This window comes from Dufourea novaeangliae, unplaced genomic scaffold (assembly GCF_001272555.1).
Source record: "Dufourea novaeangliae isolate 0120121106 unplaced genomic scaffold, ASM127255v1 scaffold28, whole genome shotgun sequence".
NCBI classification, from domain to species: domain Eukaryota; kingdom Metazoa; phylum Arthropoda; class Insecta; order Hymenoptera; family Halictidae; genus Dufourea; species Dufourea novaeangliae.
The window spans coordinates 929,182-952,707 of record NW_015373917.1 but is presented as its reverse complement, the minus strand read 5'-3'; positions in this window follow the sequence as shown (position 1 = coordinate 952,707).

Below are 23,526 nucleotides of genomic sequence, written 5' to 3'. Positions count from 1 at the left end.
TGTACAAGGTGATTAAAAAAAGGGCCTATGCCTTTTAGTGCTTATAGTATTCACCGAGGAGAGTCAAAAATCTCTAATCAACATAGCTCCTAAAATCAATCCTTGAAAAAAAAAATTTGTTTTCACTTTAGTTAGACATGTTCTATACATATGTATGTCTTCCTTTCGTTTCAATACGAAACTCATATCTGCGGATCATAGATCGACGTACATTTTCAAATATTCCTTCCGTATCTTACATTTCCTGTTGTCAGCAACCTTGAATTAATACACATCTAAACCAGTTTTCCTTTTTACATTCAATATGATGCAAAAGAGACTCACGATATTGAAAGCTAGTTACATATGTATAATAGTACATTTTACTTAAGACCTATGTCAATTAAATATTATATTTACGCCTCTCGATGAATACTATAAGCACCTAAAGTTTCAGACCCTTGCGTTATCATCCTACATTATTTCACAAGAAGTTTCATGTAAACAAACATTTTTGCAATATGTAATTTCTCTTCTCCCATTAGCAATCTACATCATTCTTTTTCTCATCAGCAATCCTAACAAGCGCCCAAAAATCGTACTCCATCAACTGGATATCCAATTTCGTTCCGAAACAGACTTTCTCGAGATCAACGTTATAATTAACCGGCTTTTAAATGATGAACACTCTACCACGCGTACCTACCCATGGATCATTGAATTGACCTTGATGAACCCGTAGATCCAGAAGTCTAGGAAGAGTGAAAGAGACAAAAGCGTGGGGACGACACGGAAAGAGAGAGGGAACGGGCACAAGTGAAATACCAAACCTACTTTAAAGTAGCGGAGGAATGAAAGCCGTATAAATTTCAACGTTCCAAGTGCAAGGACAGTGCCACCTGCCGCCGCGGCGCTTTCTACGAGGACGACGCGATCCGATTACGGGGCGAACGGAGGGAAACAGAGGCGGGGAATCGGATACGCTGCTTTAAGCGAATTCTTTTCCGGGATTATTATCAAGGATTCCTCGCCCCTACCGCACCCCACGTCCCGGCTACTGAACAAAGGGGTAACAGTTTCCAGGCTTGGGGATCTAGCGCGCCACGAAAGGACGACGTTTCGTGTGTCCTACCACCCCAACCCCTCATGCTCCCTTTTCAACCGGACAATGGGAAGGCGTGTGCTTCGAGGATCTTTCAAGGATACTGATTAACGCCCACCGTCACCCTCACGACTTGCCCGCGTTTTTTTCTCTTCCAACTGCCGATCGCGAACGACAAAAATGGTCGTAGCGGATAAACGATTAATCTTGATCGCTGGCGGGTAAGTCGATAGAATGTGTACTGGATGCACACGTTCTGAAGGACTTCCCACACTCGGAACTAGGAAATAGAACTGGGTAAGATTTGGAAAAAGTGACGATTAACCTGTTAACCAAATCTTTCGACTACTAGAGACCACGTGGGCACAATTAACTTCTTGGGTACATTTAATGAGTCAAACTCTAATTGATATAAAAGGTGTTTTTTGAGATTAAAAGAATACATGAGCGTATATTAATCTCTTATTGATATAAACAAACACCTCTGAAAATGGATATAAATAATTCCTTTTTTTTTTTTTTTAACCAGGAAAAGCAATAGTTCCCTCGTCAGTAGTTTTTATACTTTCATATGGATTGTGTATTAAAGTGTAGATGAAACAACTTTATCCACGACAAAGCATTCTCTGTTTATTTGTCGCAACGCTTCGAATGTACGCTTTTTCATAGAATCCCATACACGCTCGAACGTACCAGACGTTTCTATTATTTCACGAAAGTGGTTATGATCTCGTGGTTTCACCTCGTTTGACGCAACAACTGCTGTTTTCTACGGTACAGTGTTTAACCTTTAATTGTCAAACGCAATCCACGTGTTTCGTCGCGGACACGTGATAATAGAATATAATCAACATCTCGTGCTGTTAATTTCTATGGATCTAGTTAAGTATTCTCATGTTTTATTAATAAATACCTCTAGTTAGTGTGAATGGCGTAAAATGTATGTGCATAATTTGAATAAATTAACAGGATTCTTTATACGATTCGTAATTAGGGGTTAAGGATAACATTCGATAACTATGTTTTAAACATGACTATTATTCAAATTTGAATGATATCTTTCATGAACTGCTTTAAATCTTATTTGGTATAGGTCGTTGACTTTAAAATGCAGAATTCAATATAGAAAGGAAAATTAAGTTTTTTCTGTTATTATAATTATTTACAACATTTTCTGGCTCCATTTCTTTCCTGCTTTTACTTTTTTTTTTTTTTTTTCAATTTCTCGTACACTTTCTACCAAATGTTATCTTCTATTGATAAGGATCATCATTACTCGTCAAAAATATGTGCTCCATGCTCAAATCGTAACTGTAATTTCTTAATGAACATGAAACAGTGTTACGTAAAGGAACGGTAATATCATACAATTAGTCTAGAATGTTGACACTGTAGAAAAAGTTGAAACGATGTAATACTATCGTGGATCTGGTGCCAGCAGTTGATCTAGCAAGTCATTCACTCTTGAGATTGTATCAAACGATTACTTTCATAATTTGCAAAGAAATGACAATTATCGTGAACAAACTAGTGGAAGGTAAACAGAACACGTATGTGCAATTAACTTTCATTATTTCATAATTTGGTCCGGTCGATTTATTCTTTGCGCGCGCTACAACAGATACGACTGAATACGCGAGTAATTACTCAATTAACGTTTTCTTGGCATGAATCACGCGAAACTATGATTCGTTCTGATCACTTACGAAATTCCAGAAAATCGTCGTGTTTATCGTTTAATTGTAATCCTGACAGTGTCCATTCAGTTCATTGATCATCAAATATTAAATTGTCATGAAAAAATATCTACCAACCCTTTGCAAATGACTACATCTTTAAATATCAAGATATTCTTCCCATGAATCAAAATTACTTTGGAAACTTAAGTACCAAAAATGAACAAAAATAAATTTTATTCCACTAATAGGTTGTCATCGCAGTAGCAACCACAATCAAAATAATGACCCCAACCCCCTAAGCAAAACTCCTACATCGTCCGCTGTTTGGACTCACAATGTCCATCCGCAAAGGGTTGACGCTTGGTCCCCAAGCTTTCAAGATTTAAACAACACGCAAAGCTCTCACCTATTGACCTTCCCTCGATCTATAAGTCACCAGTTGGTCCCAGGAAACACTGACGACCGAATAGTATATAAACACACCAAGCGCAAGAACACAACACGACACTCGTCATCCGAATGACCAGCTCGGATTCACTGGGCTAGATCTAATAAGATCCGCACGAATTCGCGTGCCTTCTAGGCCCTCGCGGACAGTTCCGCCCTCCCTCTACGGCTGGAGCGCGTCCGGTGGTATCGCCGACAAGGCGAAACTTTCGCCCAGTTTCGCGTTTCACGTTTCACTGGTGACTGGCATTGGCCGCAGGTCGAACCGACGGTTCTTACACGTCCACCACTTTCGGTCCACCACGAGGAGTTCCCCACGAGGAGGCCACCGGCAGGACTTTCGGCTTGTTCGCTTAGGCTAAACCACGCGGTAGGTGTACACTATTGCGCGGCTGGTTGGCGAACGTCAACCGCGGCGGTCTACGTGCCCCTCGAACCAGGGAACAGGCAAATGGTCCCCGAGCGAACACGACGTTCGTATATCCAACGTTTGCCCCCCTTCCGACCGAACGGGTGGACGTCCTTTCGCTTTCAGTGGCCACTGACCACAGACGGCTTGCCTGCGACGAGGATCACGGTGCACCAACGATCTGTGACTTCGATTTCCTGGGTGTCTTTAGCGAGCTCGATGTGTGTACCTGATGTTCAAAATACGGCGAACTGGGATAATTTTTTGGGGGGTGATCGCAAAGACTTTTTTCGCGGGTCGAAAGGACCCTCCTTGCAGATGTTAGGCCTGGAGGTGTCTTTTTGGATTCTAGGAAGGGTCTTCGGTCCGTTGTGTAATATATTATTCTTTGTTTATCGAGCTATACCCTAAACTGGAATGTCGTTTATGGGTCTGACTTTACTGATATTGGTGGTATTTAATTTTAATTTTACCGGATAGGCATGATTTTGGTTTCAAGAAATTATTTGCGTGAAAATTTTATGTAAAAGATGCAAATTAATCTTACGCTATTAAACAATATAAAATTTCATACTGGAAATTGTAGTTCCTTTCTCATTTATATCTTATTGTTATTATTGCCATTTAAATCTTCTTATCTACCGAGGAAGGAAACACGAAGAATATCTACCATAGTACAAATGTTCAAACAACTTTTTTTTTTCAATGAAAAATAGAATTCGATGTATTGATACAGACGCGGAAGTGCTTACACTGTGAGGGCCAGTTCCTCATTGCAAGAACATTTAGTGTGCATTTACTATCCATTCTTGTGTTAAAAGCTGATGCGATCTAATTGAGGAAATAATAGGGTTTAATGTACTTTATTTGCTTCCAATGGATTCAGTCTACAGAAACGGGGATTTTTACAGTCACGTCACAGTTTAGATTGAAATATATTATACGACAAGTTGTAATTAATAAGATAAACTAATGTGATTGTAAATTATTATAATATTATTTCCATGTTACTTAATATTACCAATTTCTCTACACAACAATTTTAACCAACTTTCAAGTAATTTCTACGTTGTTACCTCTCGAATGTGTGAAAATGAAAGAGAAATGAAATTAAACTGGCTGCTCTAGTTGACAGTTTTGTACTTAATAAATTCCTTCCTTATTGCGCAAGCCTCCACATCCGCAATAAACTCGACATTTAATTAGCAGAGGACATATGTTCTACCGATCAGTATCATAAAAGGAAAAATGCAGGAATAAAAAATTCGCTTCGCCAAGTACTAGATTGTAGTCTTAAGAATATTACTACAAAGTTTGATCCAAATTTGGTTCAGTAGTCTTTTAAATATTTTTATTTCCGCTTTTAAAAACTGTAAATAGCTTAATTTGTCAGAAATTACTAAGGAAATAACATACAATAAGGTGTATATGATGAATGTATGATAACAAAATAATTCTGCATTTCTTCAAAAAAATTTTTAACTTTCCTTCTTATTTAACAGCTTATTAAACCCTTAATGTCAGTACCCAGTTACCGCCGTCACGTCCAAAAACCACGAAATAATTATGAAACATCATGATTACGGTGTCGATATCCCGTCAATCCAATGTCCCGTATAGTATCGAATCGTAGGAATTCGAAACCAGACAATGCCCGCGATTTCAATCTAAGCGTTACCTGCCTCGGTGGGCAAGAACCTTCGAAGGTAATCACGGGACGCGGTCGAATTAAGCGAGGAAAAGTGAACGGACAGGATCATGCAAATAAGTGGGGAACTGTAACGGCGCAATTGTTTTTGCGAGACGCCGAAAGGTTCGATGCTGGGAACGCTCAGAAAGAAAGAAAAAACGTAATGGCGTTTACAAAGAGAAAATGTTTGCGTTTCCATGATCGCCGTAAATGAAAAAAATGATCTACACAAACCGATAATCGTTCTATGAAATTAGAGGGAAAAAGTCGTTTCCTGATTAGCATTCGAAGATAATTAAAATTTTGCAAGACCGTACGTAGATCTGCTTCATGGTACGATTATCGCCAACTATACAGTATTCGATGCGTTATAAGTGAAAGTAATAATATTTCCAAGTAGTCGACGCGACGTAAAAGAGAAAAAAAAATAGATTTTTCTTCCATTGTTAGGAACAATTAAATTCAACATTTCTAGAAGACATGTAATATTAGATGGAGTTTTGTTCAAGAAAAGAAGTAAATTTATATTCGTGCTTCCAAATTATGTATCCAAGCCGTACTAAACACGTTGGAAACAGTTTAATGGTTCAATTTAATAGCACTTTGAGTAACCCACATCAAATTTAATTGTACTTAAGAGCATCAAGAGATTTTATGTGTTCTCTAATCTACTATTGGTTGTATTTCTCCACTTAGTCTTGATTTTGACAACGACTAGGTAAATAGACTTGATCATTATATTCTGTTGCAGTCGTAAACACAACGATAATGCAAGTAAAAAGAAGTAGTTCCAAGAGGAATAACGAAAGTTATTAGCCATCGGCATTAATAATTTAAAAGATTGAATTACCAAAGACAGGAAGTATTCATTCGAAAGTATAATAAATCTTACAGGATGTGATACAATCTCATATTATGTTTCTCTCAGAGTAAAGCTTGTGTAATATTTATCAGTGATGAAAACGATGCAGATCTACAATAGGAGAATGATTTTTCTACTTAATATTCTTTCGATTTAATTTTGCTTTTGGTTTTATGTTAAGTTATGAATGTTTTCCACTTTTTAAAACTGTTCAATATATGTATTTACGGGCTATAATATTTTGGTATGTTGAACGGTTTATAGTAAATCAAGGTATATTATAGTAAAACAAGGAATAATTTAAATTTCACTGAACTATCGTTGAATATATTCAGAAGTGGAACGAGCTTTTCACGATTGATGTAAAACAGTTTCACCATCGTTTGCATGGTATTAACTGACGTGCCAAGAGATTAGAAATGCTTGACAGTGGCTTTGTTCTACTTTTAACAATTGAATTTAAATTATTTTTCTATACCTTACTAAATCTGTATAAAACGTTTCGTTTCTCTTGGCAAAAAGGTTGTATATTCCTTCTTAGATTTAATTCTCCATAGGTAAATATACAATAAAATTACCAGTCACAATAAATAAATTATATGATCCAAATATTTACTTAAGTATGATAACTGTTGCGTATTTTATATCGTCATCTACTCTCATAGAAATTAAACAAATTAGAAATTAGAATTTAAAAATGCAGTCTGGTCAAACAGTGGTAAAAGCAGAGTGGTCGTCGGCCAAAGTTTAAGTTCCAACAGTTTATTCGAAGAACTTTCTAAAAGTTTATTGTAAAACCGTTCCAAGAACTTTCTCAAATGTGACATTATCAGGATGATGTAAATTATTGCAATGTTAATTGCATGAATAAATAAGATGCATTTTTTATTGCTTGCATTCCAATTTGAAATTAAAATTATATGAAATAAGAACTGACGATTAGACAATCCTTTTCTTTCAGCTCCATCGAATTTAATTTTGAAAAATTAAAATCTGTATTTTTTAAAGAAATCATAAAATATTTCATTTATGTATATAAATATGGTCTGAAATACTGTGAAATATGAATTTGCTATGAAATCGGGAAGATAAGTCGAGGAAGCAAATTCCGAGCGAGGTAGAACCGGCAGAGAATTATATAAAATTTACGTTCAATCGGAGCAAGAACTTCGTTCATCGCGGCTAAATGATTCAAGAATCCAGTAAGGGTTTTAATTAATTTACGCAGCCGTCAATAATTTTCAGGGGAATCAATTTAGTTCACGGTTCCCTTCGATTCTGGGCCATTCACGCAACAATATAATCGTTGAAACGTAACGCTGCTTCTTCCGAATGGTTCTTCCTTTCGTCAAAAATTTTCGAAAGTATTTTCCGACGATACTGCCAATAGAAGATCTCCAAGCGACAACAGACTATGTAATCGCTGCCGGCGCCGTTTCGCTTAAGGATGCGTACGGACTTCGGCCAAGTGCCAAGTCACCAAAACTTGCACTTGTGCTTTTTTTACAATCACAAAATAAAAAAGTTTAACGAAAAACTTCTACTACATGTCCCCTTAAATCGTAAATTTATGTATTTATATGAAAAAATGAAATACGTATAAGTAGTACGACGAGAAAGTAATAAATATTTAACATAATGATATAACGTTAACGTTATTATTAAAACCTGAAAAAGAAAGCAAATTCGCATTTGCAGAAAGACTTATCGGGCTATATACCTGCATAAACCTTCGTTAGTGTACACGAAATTATCAATCATGCTACAGCTAAAAGCTTTTGGAAGAGATCTTGGCTGCAATATGACTTTGTTCGAAAGACCTTGCTGGCGTTAAAATAACAAAATGAGCGTGCCACTACATACCTCTTGAGAACTTCTGACTTAGGTATCTCGAACTGTCTTCCATACTCCTAAATTACTGTTTTAAGAAAAATAGATTAAACTTTTCATACATTTCCTGTATATTCTTTTTCCAGACCTCTATGTATACATAAACTTATAACATTAAAAAACATTAAGGGATGATTCTACATGTGAAAATAAAAGGAAAATCATGAATGACGAAATTGTTTTGGAGGCTTTGCTTTTAACTTACTAATTTTCAAAAATTCTGAAAAAAAGGTACGCTCTTACTTAGTACAATAGCCCAGCCTTACCTTGGTACAACCCTAACATCTGCAAATTCTTTGCGACCGTTGGTGACCCTGTTTACAAATTTTGATTGCCTTTCTGTCCTTTACCTGAGATTCAAATAACATTTGCTCAGTTCGATGGCAGTCGTCAACGCGAAAACATCTAATCGACGACTGGGTAGCTCTAGAATTTTTGTATAATATTGAATTTATTTATTTATATTATAGTGACGTTAATTTAGTTAAGTTAGTTTAATTTAGTGTTTATTCTGTGCCTATGCTGTGGTCTCCCTTATGGATTTGAACGAGTAACCAGCGTTTAATATCGTGCAACGATTTGTGTGTGCCTTTTTTTATGAAGTGTCGCGAATGAAGATAGTTCAGGCTCGAGCACCACAGGTATTACACATCACATTCTTGGTTATAAGGTAAAAGTGCTTATACGTATGTACATACGTAGACTACCTGGTTTCGGGCGTTTCTGATTTAGAGACCCAAATAGTTAAAGTTAAACACTGTAAAATATAAATCTCTGCTAATGAAGTGGCAGTTGTAAAGTAAATTAAACGGTCTGTTGGTATACTCGAAATACACAGTTCAATTATACTTTCTATAGTTTCGATTCCCTTAATTAGCAACAATGCAGGTTTCACTTTCGTCTAGATTGGTGGGGTCGCGAAATGCATTGATCCAAACGCGCTGGGGTTGTAGAGCGACACACAGTAGTTCGCCGCGGCCATGACCGATGCCGTGTCACATCGACGTCGACGTCGTGTTGTCAGTCACTTGCTTCTTGCCTTCAAGCGGTTTTTAAAAAGATTTCTCTGCGCAGCAAACACCTTCATACATGCGAAGCAAAGAAATGCTGTGTATTTCGTTTAAAAGAAGTTTAAAAAATAACATGAAAACGGTAAAATTATCAATAGACTATTCGACACTCTTCTCCGCAATATTCTTTTCTGTCTGTAATCACGGCAGAAATATAGCTTACACTAGTCTAAAATCACTTTTCGTGTAATAACTCATAAATATCTCCATAGTGTTTAAGACAGTTTTATACAACGGCGTTACTTTTACCACGCTATTAAATTCTCCGCACGTCCTCGACATGGAGAGCACACGGGCCGGCAACGATTTTGCATTCGATACGTGCGAAGTCTGTTTATTTTCTCGTTCACGCCATACCTTTCAATTTTGATCGAGTCTGCACACAGGAATCACTGTCGCGTGAAATGATTCGCAAATTTTTCTATTATCTCGACCGATGCCACGAGCGTGAGGAATACTGATTCAAACAATCGTAAAAAAAAGAATAGTTGTATACCTTGCAACAAATAATACAATAATTTCCCTCTGAAAGCACGGTTAAACAAAATTATTCTATCAAGCATAAAACTTTTGCTCCATACATTTTTTATTTCTATATTTTCTATTTTTTTTTTTTTTTTTTTTTTTTTTTTTTTTTTTATATAATTTGACGTTCAATTAATACTTTTTTCGTTTTTCAATATTAATCTTTAAATACCAGGTACATACAAGTACACGTACATTCTTATTAACTAAAATAAATAAAGCGGCAGAATTAGGGGCATTTACCATAGACTGCATTTTCGTTTGTTATAAATCAACAACAAATCTTTGAAAAGAAGGCCACAAATTAATTTGTACACTTAATAGAACGGGTCACGAGTGACACGGCCATCGACTTTCACGGTCGAATCACGCGAATGTTTTCAATTATTCCTCGTTCTCGTTCTAACTGAATTACCGTTCGCGTCTGCAAAGGACCTCGGCAGGAAGAATCCTCCTGAACGGTTGCAGATGTTTCTTAATTTACATCTTGGCAGACGATCCTCCCGCCTCGGCTAAAGAGATTAATCACAATCCCAAGGACCGAATTAATTCCGTACGTTGTTAATCGCCGGACCCCATCATCGATTCGGAACCAATTCCGACGATTTCTTGTCGCCCCGTCCCCGAGAATAAGCTGCCCCCGTCTCTCGAATTAATCCCCAAGAATGAATTTAGACAAGCTCTCCAACCCTTTTATCCGGCCGCCCGACTATTTGTCGATCGGAACGAACGTGTCCGTGAATTCTCCGGTAGGGGGGAACAAAAAGCGCACTGGGTACAGCGTTGCACCTAACCTAAACCTGGCGGGGACGACAGGTGGCACGGTATCAAACTGGATCGCGGATAAAAAGGGGGAAAAGCCAGAAGTGGATTTCATCGCTTTCCGTACACTTTCCGTGGAGAACTTCACTGTTGCGGAAAACTTACGAACCATTTTATTTTCTTCCACCTACCCAGATATCAATAATTTACGATAAATACTCCCGTCAACATTGAAGTTCGTGCTGTTATCCGAATTTTGCTAAAAAAAATCATTTATTTCTTCCACTGTTTTTTTCTTATCTTCGAACGGACCATACTTTCATAACACTCCTTGTGCTTTATCCCATCTCTACGTGTGAGGTCGCGAAACACCAAGGCAATCGCGTTGAAGACTTTGCGACACAACAGTATGCGCAACGGGATAAACGGTCAATATGAATGTCTCTGACTATGAAGAATTCAATCTTTTCTCGTCTTTACCAAGATATTACGAAGATATCAGTTTTTCCGATGAAAATGAGTCGGGTACACCGCAACGGGCCAACAATAATAATCCCTAACGGTACCACGGCGAAGAACCGTACATTTCGTTTCTCCATATACACACCTCGGTTTACCGATAAATCGTACGAGATTGCAAAGAAGCGCATAATAACATCTGTTACGGCGAAACTTCCGCCCGTGTCGCGTGCGGCGCTCTGTAACTTTCGTTCTTGCGCGCGCCGGCCTGTACGGCCGAGTTATCGCTTATTAGGGTCGGCGTGGATTACGTTAATTCGCGGAGTTACCGGGAGAAAAATCACGCCACGATGTTTTTTCTTCCATCACGTCGAAACTTCACGATTGCGAAACTGACACTCGCGATCAATGTGTTTTTTCCTCGGAGTTGGACACAATTTTCTTTGGATAATATTGAGTTGCTCGGAAAGTTCGTAGCTTTCCTAAGGACAGCGTTGCAATCTATATTTTTTCAATTTATGTCGTATTATTATTTACTCCTTTTTTTTACAACTTCTTTCCATTTTTCAATTAATTTCATTGCACCGGTAACTACAGTATACCGGCTAGAAGTACAATATCAACTTAGATGCTTTGAGCGCAATTTCCGTCAAAGTTATTAATAGAATGTAGTCAAAATTTTACAGTACACAGCTAGTGTTATGTGCACCATATATATTTTAAGCTTAATTATGGTGACTCGAAGTTTACCACTCAGTTTAATTTATTTTATAAATTCATTCATCATGCATTGACATTAACCAGTTAACGATGCTTATGGTCCATTCTCTATTCTCTATTGTCAGTTTCGCAGTCTCCAGATATCGTAACACGGCTGCCGATGCAACGAAACGGATTACCAATATTAAGAATGAATCACGCGCGCGAGCCATAAATTCAAGGGAGGAATGGGGGACCATTAATTTTGCTGAGCAAGGTTAGTTTTTCCGTACGTTCCCGAAACGCCCGTTCACGCGGTTTATCCGATCGTTTCACCGGATACTGGACAACACACATCGTCGATGCACATTGTGTTCCTGTGTTGTTTCGACCTTGCCCTTCTTTGCGAACTGCAATTCCCGTTCGAAGCTGCCTGCACCGGACAGCATTCAGCGAGCACACGTTCCGCGGGAGTGTCCCGTGCCAGACGACGTATACATATAATATGTGCAACGTGTAATAGCCACTTAGCCACGGTCACGTTGCTCGTGGAAGCAAGAAATATCCGCGGAAAACAAGTAAATTCGTAATTACCGAGAACTGCCGCCGTCTAGCAGAACCGGTTATACCCCTTTGTTGCATTTGCGGAAGAAACTGCTAATGTATTTTCGAGATGAGACTCAAGTGTGATGGTACATTTTTGTTTCTTGTAGAAATATTTACTGGCAGAATCTTAAGGTTCCGTATTCAATTCTCGAGGAAGTTGTGATCATTGGGAAATTGATAAAATTGTCGTCAACGAAACCGCACGTTTTCTTTGAAGAGCTTACTTTATTTAACACTATGAGAACTACCAAACAAGTCAAAATGATTTGTCAGTACACTCTTAAAAGCGTTGATTACAATGTTATAACAATACATTGTCTCGGATCATTTGCAACTTGTATTACGATTTGAAAGTGAAGAAATTAGTTAATTTATAAATTTATATATTTTCAAAAGTTTCGCAGGTTTATCGACCTAGTAAAGTAGTTCTAGTGTTAATTACAATTTCGGAACGATGCTGAAACCAAAGTACTAAAAACTAAACGTACACACACGTGCCAGTAGCCTTCAAGAGGTGAACTGTGCCGAGGCTCGTAGAAAGGTCAAAGTTATCGATCAAGGTCTCCTGTTTTCCGAATTAAAGTGATGTCAATTTGTTATTCCGTCCACTGTGTTCCATTAAACGGCATTTTGTTCCCGTATGTCGCAGATGCACGCGGTGTATAGCAAAAAACCGAGGTCAAAGTACTTTACTCCGCTGCAATTTACTGGGAGTCGTGAGAGTAGCCTGCGTACCGGGACGAAATCGGCCATCTGCTCTTTCCCGACCCGTCGACGACGACGCCTCGCGCACTTTAAAATCTATCGAAAGCGGCGAGGAAAGTGGCTGCTCGCTAATTCGAGCTGGTTTTTCACTTTTCCACTTGAGCCGGAGGACAGAACAGACAGGCGCAGTTTCACTGGACGCATATCGTCCGAAAAGCGGTTCGATGTAGCCGCTTATGCTCGGTCGCGTTCATCCCGAGGAACCAGCCCGCGACAAAATATCTCATTCACGGGAGATCGTAGTTGGTAACTGTGCGAATTACAGCCGACGAGATTGCTACTAACGGGAGAATTGAAATTTTTTTCACGAAGTCTCATTAAACACGAGTAAAATTGACACATCAGAATTTATTTCTTTTATTTTTGCCTTTATACAGAAATCTATAAGGGTATTAAATGTTAAAAGTCCGAGAAAAAGTTAAAATTTGTTAAACGCTGTTGAGCAAAAGGCCTCAGGTATCGACAGCATCAACAGCATCAACGCGATATCTGTCCCAACACTATTTATTCGGGTCGGCAACAGTCTGCAATACCTGAGGAACAGATATCGGGGACCGTCTAGAGATCGACGAGCCGATGATTCGCCTGAGCGTCGCGGAAGCGTATCACGCTCGAACGACGATGGCCGAGCACGCCTGAAACGCGAGACACGCTCTAGCGAATCATCGATCCGATAATCATTGTTTTGTCAGCCGTGGCGGACGTCGTACCCCAAGAAAATAATTCCCCCCGAACGTCTTTCGGAGGGCCAGGAAGACTCGATTTCGTGGAACGCGGATCCCGAAATAATCACTTCGCACCCCCCAGAGAACTAAAGGGAACCACTTGGATGGTTTATCATTTGTGGCAAAATGTCAGCCAGTGATTGAATTAATTCGATTATAGTGGTTAAAATATTCTTGCTTAACCTGAATTCAACGCTCCGTTTACCGTGAAGCGATAGAACCGGGAATTTCACTTCCAAAAGTGCTAGAAGAAACTGCGCACGACACGCGAACGAGTAGATACATAATAATTGCGTTATTGGCGGTTTATTGGATTTAAGAAATTAATGCGTACTACAGATTAAAGAATTTTAAATGTACCAATGTAAAATAATACGTTATAATTTCGATATCCTTGTATTATCAAATTTAATATTTATTTTCTGAAAAGTCTAAAGGAGTCCGCCCATACTGGCATTACGGTGTTCGGTAGGATCCGCGGTATCCGGTGGGAGAATTCGTCGACCGTGAAATCCGAATATTCGATGTTTGACCGAATGACACGGAATCGTGTCAATGTTGTGTCGGGAATGAACAAAAGAACTCGAACGTAAGTAGGTCCTGAGATCGCTGTGTTCGTAAAAAGTGTTCTTCTTTTCTTTGATCGAAACGATCTTACGATGGCGAACTATTACAGATACGTGTACAATCCTGGGATATTTAATGAAATATGGCAGAGACTATTGGGATTACTCATTTACGTCACACAATCTGGTGGGGAAAAAAAAAGCGATTGGTCCTTTCCGAGTACGGAATTTACTTTTTAATTATCTATAGGTGAATACGTCTGCTATAAAGGCAGTATAACAAGCGTACGATAATAATTCAAATTTAAGTAGCATATAATCGAACGAAGCATGATAGATATGAGTACCTGAAGTCCTATACAATTCAAGGACTTTGAACTCTCAAGTGGGTCAAGTCCAAAATTTAATGCTGCTAAACGACACTCCGTGAGGAATTAAGCTCGTAGACAATATTATGCGCAAGGTGATTTCTGAAAGTGTGTCATCACCCTAAATGAAGGGCGTGACCAATATCGAAAATAATCGATTTTTGGTAATGAACCTTCTGGACCACTTTCTGTACCATTAAAACAAGCTTCGATCTTGTAAAACGAAGAAACATCCGTTTAAATAAATAATATTAATCTTTGGATGATGAACGTACTTTAAGCACACGGTAAAACGCTGACTGAAAATTTTGATGAAATATTTATACGAGATTTCGATGGTACATTTCACACATACCACTATTCTGTTCAATCCTGCAAATCCTTTCAAGTTTCGAATGGATCCTCAGACGGGCAGAACTTTGACTCCTACTTCCTTCCTCGTATCGTTCTTCTCAATTCACCGCCTGTTCCTCATTAACGCACAACGCGGTTCTATTTCACTTTTGTTCCCTTTCTTTGATCACCGACTTGCATACATTCTGATACGTTTTATTTTTATACTCTAGTCTCGTGCGCTTCCTCTTTACTCTCGTCGTAATTTATCTTCCTTCTTTGTAGGATACCCCTTTGATCCTGATATTACTTCTCGTATAAATACATTAATTATATATTATACAGGGTGTTCCCTTAATAGTAAGTACAGTCATCCTTTAGGAAACAGTTTAAGTTTAAATCATATTATTTTTTCTTTTTACACGTATCTTGAACATAAATAATTGAAACATCAGTCATAACTTATGACTATCTAAGTTAATAGATGTTACAATTAGGATAAATAAATTAGGTTGTTTTTAGAGCCCTAAAAAGCACGCAGAATATTCTAGCTTTACCTAAAAAGTGAAAAGCATATGAGGCTCTATATGTTTCGAAAAATTTGGAAAAACAATGATTTGTTAGATTGAACATTTTAAATAGGCATTTAGAACATTTAAGAGGGCAAAATAAGTGTTAACGTATTTAATATTAGAATGATGCAACAAATATATCCATGATGAAAGTTAAAGTGTTAATGTGTCTGTCAAAAATCCACCTATATGAATACTATTCGCTCGAGTTTCCCAATCACGGGTCATAATTTTCCGGCTGCAGAAAGTCGGTTCGCAGTCGTACCACACGTATCAGTGCCCTTTCACGAGGAATGTCCGCGGATAAAACGTCTTGGTATATCGGGTAGAACTGGTTACAGGTTGAAATTAATTCGCAACCGGCTAGTTCCGCTGGTTTTTAACTGTTGCACTGCTCCGGAACCGCTCCCGTCGCAGGTCCCGCGTATATTCGATTATATAATTAACAAGAGCAAGGAAAAACCGTTTGGGTACAGAATCGTTAAATGGACGCGAAGTATTCCTCGTTCGTAACGAATTAAACGAAATGTCTAGAGGAAAAACGAACAAATTTCTGAACACGATCGTGTTCATGGACCGACGTTAAACGGTTGTTCTTTGACCAACGATTTTCCGCCGTTTTGTCTTTACGTAACGGTCGATAATGTAGTGCGACCGATTACATAATTCACCGGCCACATGACATAATTATGTTATGGGCAATACTGGTTATTGATAAAATTTGCGGGGAGCACGAGTCGTTGCAACGTGTTTAATGCAAAATGTCTATTTATGAATCGTAGTCTCGTTTCCTGTTTCTGATAATGACAATATTTATTGACTTTGGTGCTCCAACTATCCTGCTCTAAAAGTGCAATAAAAAAATCCTATATTTTAGATTTTTAAAAAATGACTTTTCTCCGCATTTCAACCACTGTGCGTCGCACCCATTGAGACATTACTCTATACGTAATTCCGATTTCGCCTCTTTATTTCGATTGGCGGCACTATTAAACGGACCTTACTTATTTAATTGACTAGGAAGTCTGCACATTTAATGAATTAACGCTTTTACTGGAACAGAACCATATACAACACGTTTTTCCTCGTTGTCCTTCAATGACACCGCATTTCCAAAGTGCGAAGAAAGTTAGAATATTCGTATGAATCGCGACCGTAATCTGAACATCTCCTTGGACGGTTCAACGCGTTGCGAGAGCGTAACCAGCGATTTTCGTAATGCTCATAGCCGATCCACGAGCGGATAATCGCGCCACGGATTCCGGTCTTTCGTGCGGATACGAAGTAATCGTGCCTCGGCCGGTATTGCGACGGTCTTTACCGGAGCAGTCGACTGTGCGAGAGGTCAGTGATGCCACGAATTCTACCGGTATGTACATGTAAATATTGTGCCATTAGTGTAATGCTATCTGACACGATATCTTTTACGATCTTGAGTTCGGTATACTGTATACAGGGTGATTCATAAATACGTGTCAATACTTCGAGCGGGTAGTAAATCTACGCGCCAAAACAAGTAAAAAATGTCATATGAACCCTCGCGTGCAAACTACTCGGCTTCCGCTAGGGGAAAAAGTGGCCTAAAAGAAAAATCCCCTAATGGTTGTCCTACCACTTAATAAATTTATTTCATGTACTGAAATAATTAATGTTAAACCGAATGTTAATTTGGCATAACTTCAGGGGCGTGATTTCGCATTTTTTGGCCGATTGACAACTGAAAAAGCAAATCGATCGATAGATCGTGTCTATCGGTTACCAGCCCACGACCGCCTCAAATTAGCTTTCCTTCCTTTCGCAAGACTACAGAAGCATTCTCACGGTAGCACAACGTTTCACGACTCGTGCATGCTGAACTGCATACCGATATTACTTCATTTTCAGTCCAGCGATGCATTTTCTTATCGAATTTCATCAGAAAATATTACAATACCGCCGATCAAGGATTAAAGAATAATTCTGTAAGCACCGGATAGCAAATGACCATTCGAAATGATCGTCGATCATCCGAACTGAACAACAAGACGTTCGCGTAGCGAAACACAGAACGGGCTCGATTTGAAATTCAACCGGCGCCTCCACGGTCGATCGGCCGCGGAATAAATATTCCTTGCCTTATTCTTCCCCGTTCTCCACCCCCATTCCTCCCTTCATCGTGGATCATGGGCCTGCGATAGCCTGGTAACCTGCTTTCCGCGGGTTTCCGTGTCTTCGTTCGCCACCGTTTAACGCGGTCTTTCTGCTTGTTATATGTAGAGATGCTATTCTATGGATCGACGAAGGACGTCGCGATCCTTTCGAAAGGGGAAGGAATTTAACGAGGTTCCACTACCGTGCACGTACCGATAGGGAAGCGTGTTCGTGTCCTCATCCTTGTGTCCTGGTCATCCCCGTGCCGGTTTCCCACCGTGAGTACACGGCGGTGTCAAGGCCGGCCGGCCTGGCCGGATCACTCCGCGATCTATCGGAGTTGAATGCACTCGATTCCCTCCTTTCTCTGGTACACACAACTGTACACAGCACGCGCTACCTTCCGAGTCGACGGCCAGCCGTGCACTGGACCGGGTGTATTTACCTGTGCTCACCTGACCAGCGTGAATCCGCTGCCAGCTAGCAGATGAGATGACCTGTTCATCTGTTCCTTCCGGGTTCTTGGCGATCGACGGACTGCTCTTCCGCGGTGGTTCTTCCGTTGGTCGCCATTTTGTCCAACTAACACTTCATAAATAAATCTTTTTCTGTTTATCAGAAGAGCTTTTTGCTTGTGTAATAATCCATAAAGATCTACTGTTATTATTATTAGTCTCTGTAATTTGCATTAATTAATCATTTTAATTAGAAAACCACAATCAAATGAAAGTTTTAATGACGTTTAACACATTTATTTTCATATACATATATATATATATATATTTACAAGCTAGTAAAATCATTATTAAAAGGTAATAAGTGTGGCTTTAATTCCTGTTCTCATAAATATTATAATGTCCAGTACTTAGCAATAATAATACAATTACTACCGTGTAGTATGATAATATGTAGCATATCCTAAACAGTATAAATAAGAAGTATAAAGTCTGAAGTAATTCTCCTTAATTGACACCTTCTTTGTTTTTCTACTTGTAATTGATTCGCCTGTATGAACCTTCCTTATTTTCTGTTCCAGTATCGCGGCCAAGTCGCGCGATCAATTACGACGATGCCATTAGAAGAAAATTTGTAACGACGTGATTGATGTCGATTAAGACATCATAGCTGCCAGAATGATTAACGAAAGGTTCACTGAAATTACATTCTCATTATGCACTGTCTGAATAATTCAATTATAACGTAATTGATGCATTCTAATGAATAATGGGGGTTTCATGATACTTTAAAAGATGTCGAATTAGAAAACATTTCCAACTATAATACTACATATATTTATTTAAATGTTTTTACTTTAAATATTTATCCTACGCATCAATACTTTGATCTATGTTATTTATCATCACAATGTTAATTATTGTTATAGCTACTCATTCGTAACCAAATGCATAATCTCCTAAATAATTAAAACGAAAGCTCCATACGCCTAAGAAACATCCATCTTGCAAGAGAAATTCCTGTGGCCATCGTTTCCCCATTCCTTGTAACGAAGACGATTCCCCTCATTGTTTCCGGACAATCGGGATACTACATAATAATGCGGCAACGAACGATGCACGGCCAAAATGGCCTGTTTATACCGTTAATACTCATAGTCGTATAGACTCATTTTGAAGGAGGAGACTGCACTTTTACCTGGTGTCGACCGGTAGTGATGGGATCGATACTTATACTATTGATTATATTCAATCAATTCGATACCAAAGTGCTCAGTGGGAAGTATCGATACGGATCGCAACTTTTTTTTCCTCTCGAATCGATACCAAACAAATACAGTACCGAATAGAAACTCGTTTTATACCTCACAAAGGTATTGATATTTTCGTGTAGGTATCAAACAAGTGTCGATACTTTCGTGTCCATACTAAACACTTAAACCAACTAACTTACTACTAACGTGGACGAAATTATCAAAGAAGTATTGATACATTTTAATACCTACGTCTCTAATACATATTAATACCATATCGAAATTTATAGAATGGTATCGATAGTATCGATACGGTATCAGTCCCATCACTATCGACCGGCCAATCAACGAACTGTATCACTTCCTGACCAACGATTAATACAGTAATCGGTACATTTGGCCGAGATATCGCAATCATCGAGGCGCTCGCGCGCTTTAACGATCAGGAACGGGAGGATAATGGATTACAATGGATTATCGTACGTAACTGTTGCCCCTGGCTATTAGGAGCGTGTTACTTCTGGAACGCTTTGGAAAGTGTCCGTTCGCGATTTTCCCGGATCGGGATCAGAAAACATTGTTTGTTTTTTCGGACGGATTCGTTAAATTGGAACGTGTCGGCGGAATCAGCCGCGACGAAATAATTTATTCTGGGCAGACACGGGGCGAATTAAGGCGTTTCTTAGTGGCGACGTTGTAACTGTTCAAAGTGGCCACGGGTGAAAGCGAAAGGTGTCCGGACGAGTATCCAGTATTTTTTTTCAGCCGAAAGAAGAAATTGCGGGGAAAAAGCGAGGAAATAAACCGGTGAAATATTAATTGGTACTTGACGCGAGCATGGAATGGAACGGTTCTGTTCGTGCTCCTTTTTTTTTTTTTTTTTTTTTTTTTGTCGAGAGGGCTTAAGTATGCTTGACGATGGACGAATTGTTTATCTAAATCAAGATTACTGGAGAAAAACGGCGAATAAGGAATCGGATTAACGGCTATTTTTATTTGCTCTCTGATCGATGAAAAGTGAGCGGCTCTGGTTTCGAAGCGAAATAATTGTTTCCTGTTGAATAATAAGGATTTGGGTAAATATGTTTTTATTTCTGGGTTTCGAAGAGTCTTGCCTAACGAAGCGGTACAAAAATTACTCATGAAAGATGATCTATGTTCGTTTATATACATATGTACGCAACATTCAATGATTGTACACGATTTATCCCAAAAGTTTTCGAAAAAAAAACCAAGGAATTTTTCGTATGATATTCACGCTTTTTATTTGCATTTATTTAAATTAGTTTGCTTCTGGTGTGATGTATTGTTCATGATAATTATAGAAATACTGGGAATAGCTCTGGTATATCTTCTTCAACATGGCAGAAAAAGTAGTCATTGAAGACGTGTAAATGTCAAAATGATTTTTGATTGTCGTTTCTTTGTCTTCGTTTTTGATTTGGGTAGGACGATACATTGTCAAATATTCCTTCCGTGCCTCGTATTATTCTATTCGTTACAGTAAGACCACCACAAAATTATTTATCGGCAATGAGTAGACTTAAATGTTTTTAAGTGTCCCCACGAAAAGTAATTGAGAACCAATTCTTCTGTATGCGTTCATTATATTGCGAAGTGGCTTACTTACGACATAAAACACTCTTAAATATAAAAATTGATTTTACATCGAAAGGATTTATTTTACGACTTATGTTGATTGAACACTTTTTTAGTCTAGTCGATAAATACTAGAAGCCCCAAAGTCTTAGACTCTTTTTCTGAGCACCCTATATATTCGGGGCATCGTGTTTCTTTCTCTTGAAATTTATTCTGAAATATTGTTATTTATTGGAGGCACAACGACGAGGCGATACACAGAATGAATTAACTTTTCGGATCTTATAGCCCATTCTATCCGCCGTATGCCTATACACGGCATAACAATGCGAGTTTTGCGTGGAAATGAGGTTAAAGAAAGGGGAATGCAAGTCGAATACCGAAGGGAACGCCGCCGCGTGCAAATATTTTTTTGTTCTCTTCTCCGTGAACGCGTGCGTTTCATTCTAGACATATTTATGAGAATTGGTGGTGTTTAAATAGTGGTCAACAAAACCATTTTTTTAAACCTCGTGAACTGTTCAGGTCGATTTGACCCGAGTTCGAAACGTAATTTTTTAATTATGTCCCTTATATTAAACGTTAGTGAATTAATTGCATACCAATAGCAAAGTCATATTACAGTCTAATAATAAACGATTTCCTTAACACAATTTCACTTTTGTTTCAATTTCATTTAAACTATAGTAAACTAATAACAGTTTGAACACGGTACGAGGGTTAAATGGAAAGGATTTCCTGAAATAGAATGGAGCATGTTCGATCAACGAAGACCAATTCCAATGAATACGTTACAAGTCTTTATTCTAACTTAACTTTTTAAAATTGTTCAGTAAAACCTTGGTCAGAGAAACGTAAACATTCTTGGATCGATAACACAACGTTATAGTATGATCAGTACCTTTTCATCGTTAGTTGGATGCCTCAAACTTCCTTTACATCAATTGCGATTTCAACTGTCTGATTGTACTTCCTTTCTTATATCATTCATTTTAACATCATCACCGTTTTATGTGCTTCAAATTCCGTGCTTGAAAAAGAAAAACTGAAAACGTTGAAAAATCAATTACTTTTTACGTCCCATCGATTGAGCCCCTACATATCCATTGTGATAAATTGTGATTTTGAGTGTGTATTTGTGTTACTTTATGATTTGATCGTGTAATTATATTTCCTTCCCTTATTTTACTCTCTTGAACTTTAAATCCTTTGCTTGGTGGTGGAACAGCTTCATGGAGAACACCGCAAAAATCGATTTTTTTCGCCACCAGACAATCGAGCTCACACGACCTCTTTGAAATCGATAGAAATATATAGCATTATTATGTACATTTGAGTAAATTGTTTTATTATTCCATTGTTATTACAACAGTTTAACAGTGACAATGATAAGGTCTATGGCGCCTCTTGCGGGGGTTGTGTGACCCCACGTTCTCATCACACGGCGTCCCTGGCGCCTCCACCGGGGGTTCTATGACCCCACGTTCTCGCCCACAGGTGGCGCCAGGGACCGTGTGTGGTGGAACGTGGGGTCACAGAACCCCCGGAGCATGCACAAGAGTTATGAAACATAATTCTTTATTGTTGTTGCTTGTACGAGTATCGAGCTCGGTCTATTGACCCCGTCAAACACACCTCGTTTACTTCATATTTAAACAGGTCTCACGGCGTTACATGGACAGCATTCGTTTTGACAAAGCATTCGACGTGTAGCTTAAAGAACTTCGATTAATCTCCTGTCAGTAGCAATAACAATAAACGACCACAACACAGTTAAAATCACACTTTATTTGCAACGGTTGACACTGTATCTCGTCGTGCGTACCCCGGTTAGTTCACTTTAAAAAGCTCTTCCAACGTTCTATGGACAGGTTACGTCTTGATCAAGCATTCAGTTTCAAGCTTAAAGAACGTAGATTAATCCCATGACATTGAAAATAACAATAAACGACTACAACACTGTTAAAATCGCATTAAATCGTGGAGTACCACTACTTTTTCGACCGGTGGCGCCACCCGTGGCAATTCGCTGAAACTGCTAGCCAAATTATATCGACAGGTGAGTGAAAATTTCAAGTAATAGAAAAATGCAAATATCTCAGTAATTAAGCACTTAAAATGAACGTCATTAGTCTCAAATTGTCCCTCAGGACTTATTGCATGGACCCCATAGTGCAGAACCCCTGAATTAGTAAAATTAGTTATGCCTGTATTACCGTAGCCCCTTATGAGGCAGCAACCCTAATTGCGATAGATTTCGAACGCATTTACACCGGTAAACGGGCATGGTTCTTCTTCGTTTTGCATTAGATAAACCGTTTAAAGAACGTAGATTACTATTCTCTAACGGCTGGAAACCAGTAATCGCAGGAACATTGTTAAAATCGCAATTGTTTGCAACGGTTCACACTGTATCTCGTCATGCGTACCCCGGTTAGTTCAATTTGAATAGCTCTTCCAACGTTATATGGACAGGTCACGCCTTCATCAAACATTCAATTTGAAGCTGAAAGAACGTAGATTAATCTCCTGTCCATGAAAATAACAATAAACGACCAGAACACTGTTAAAATCGCATTTA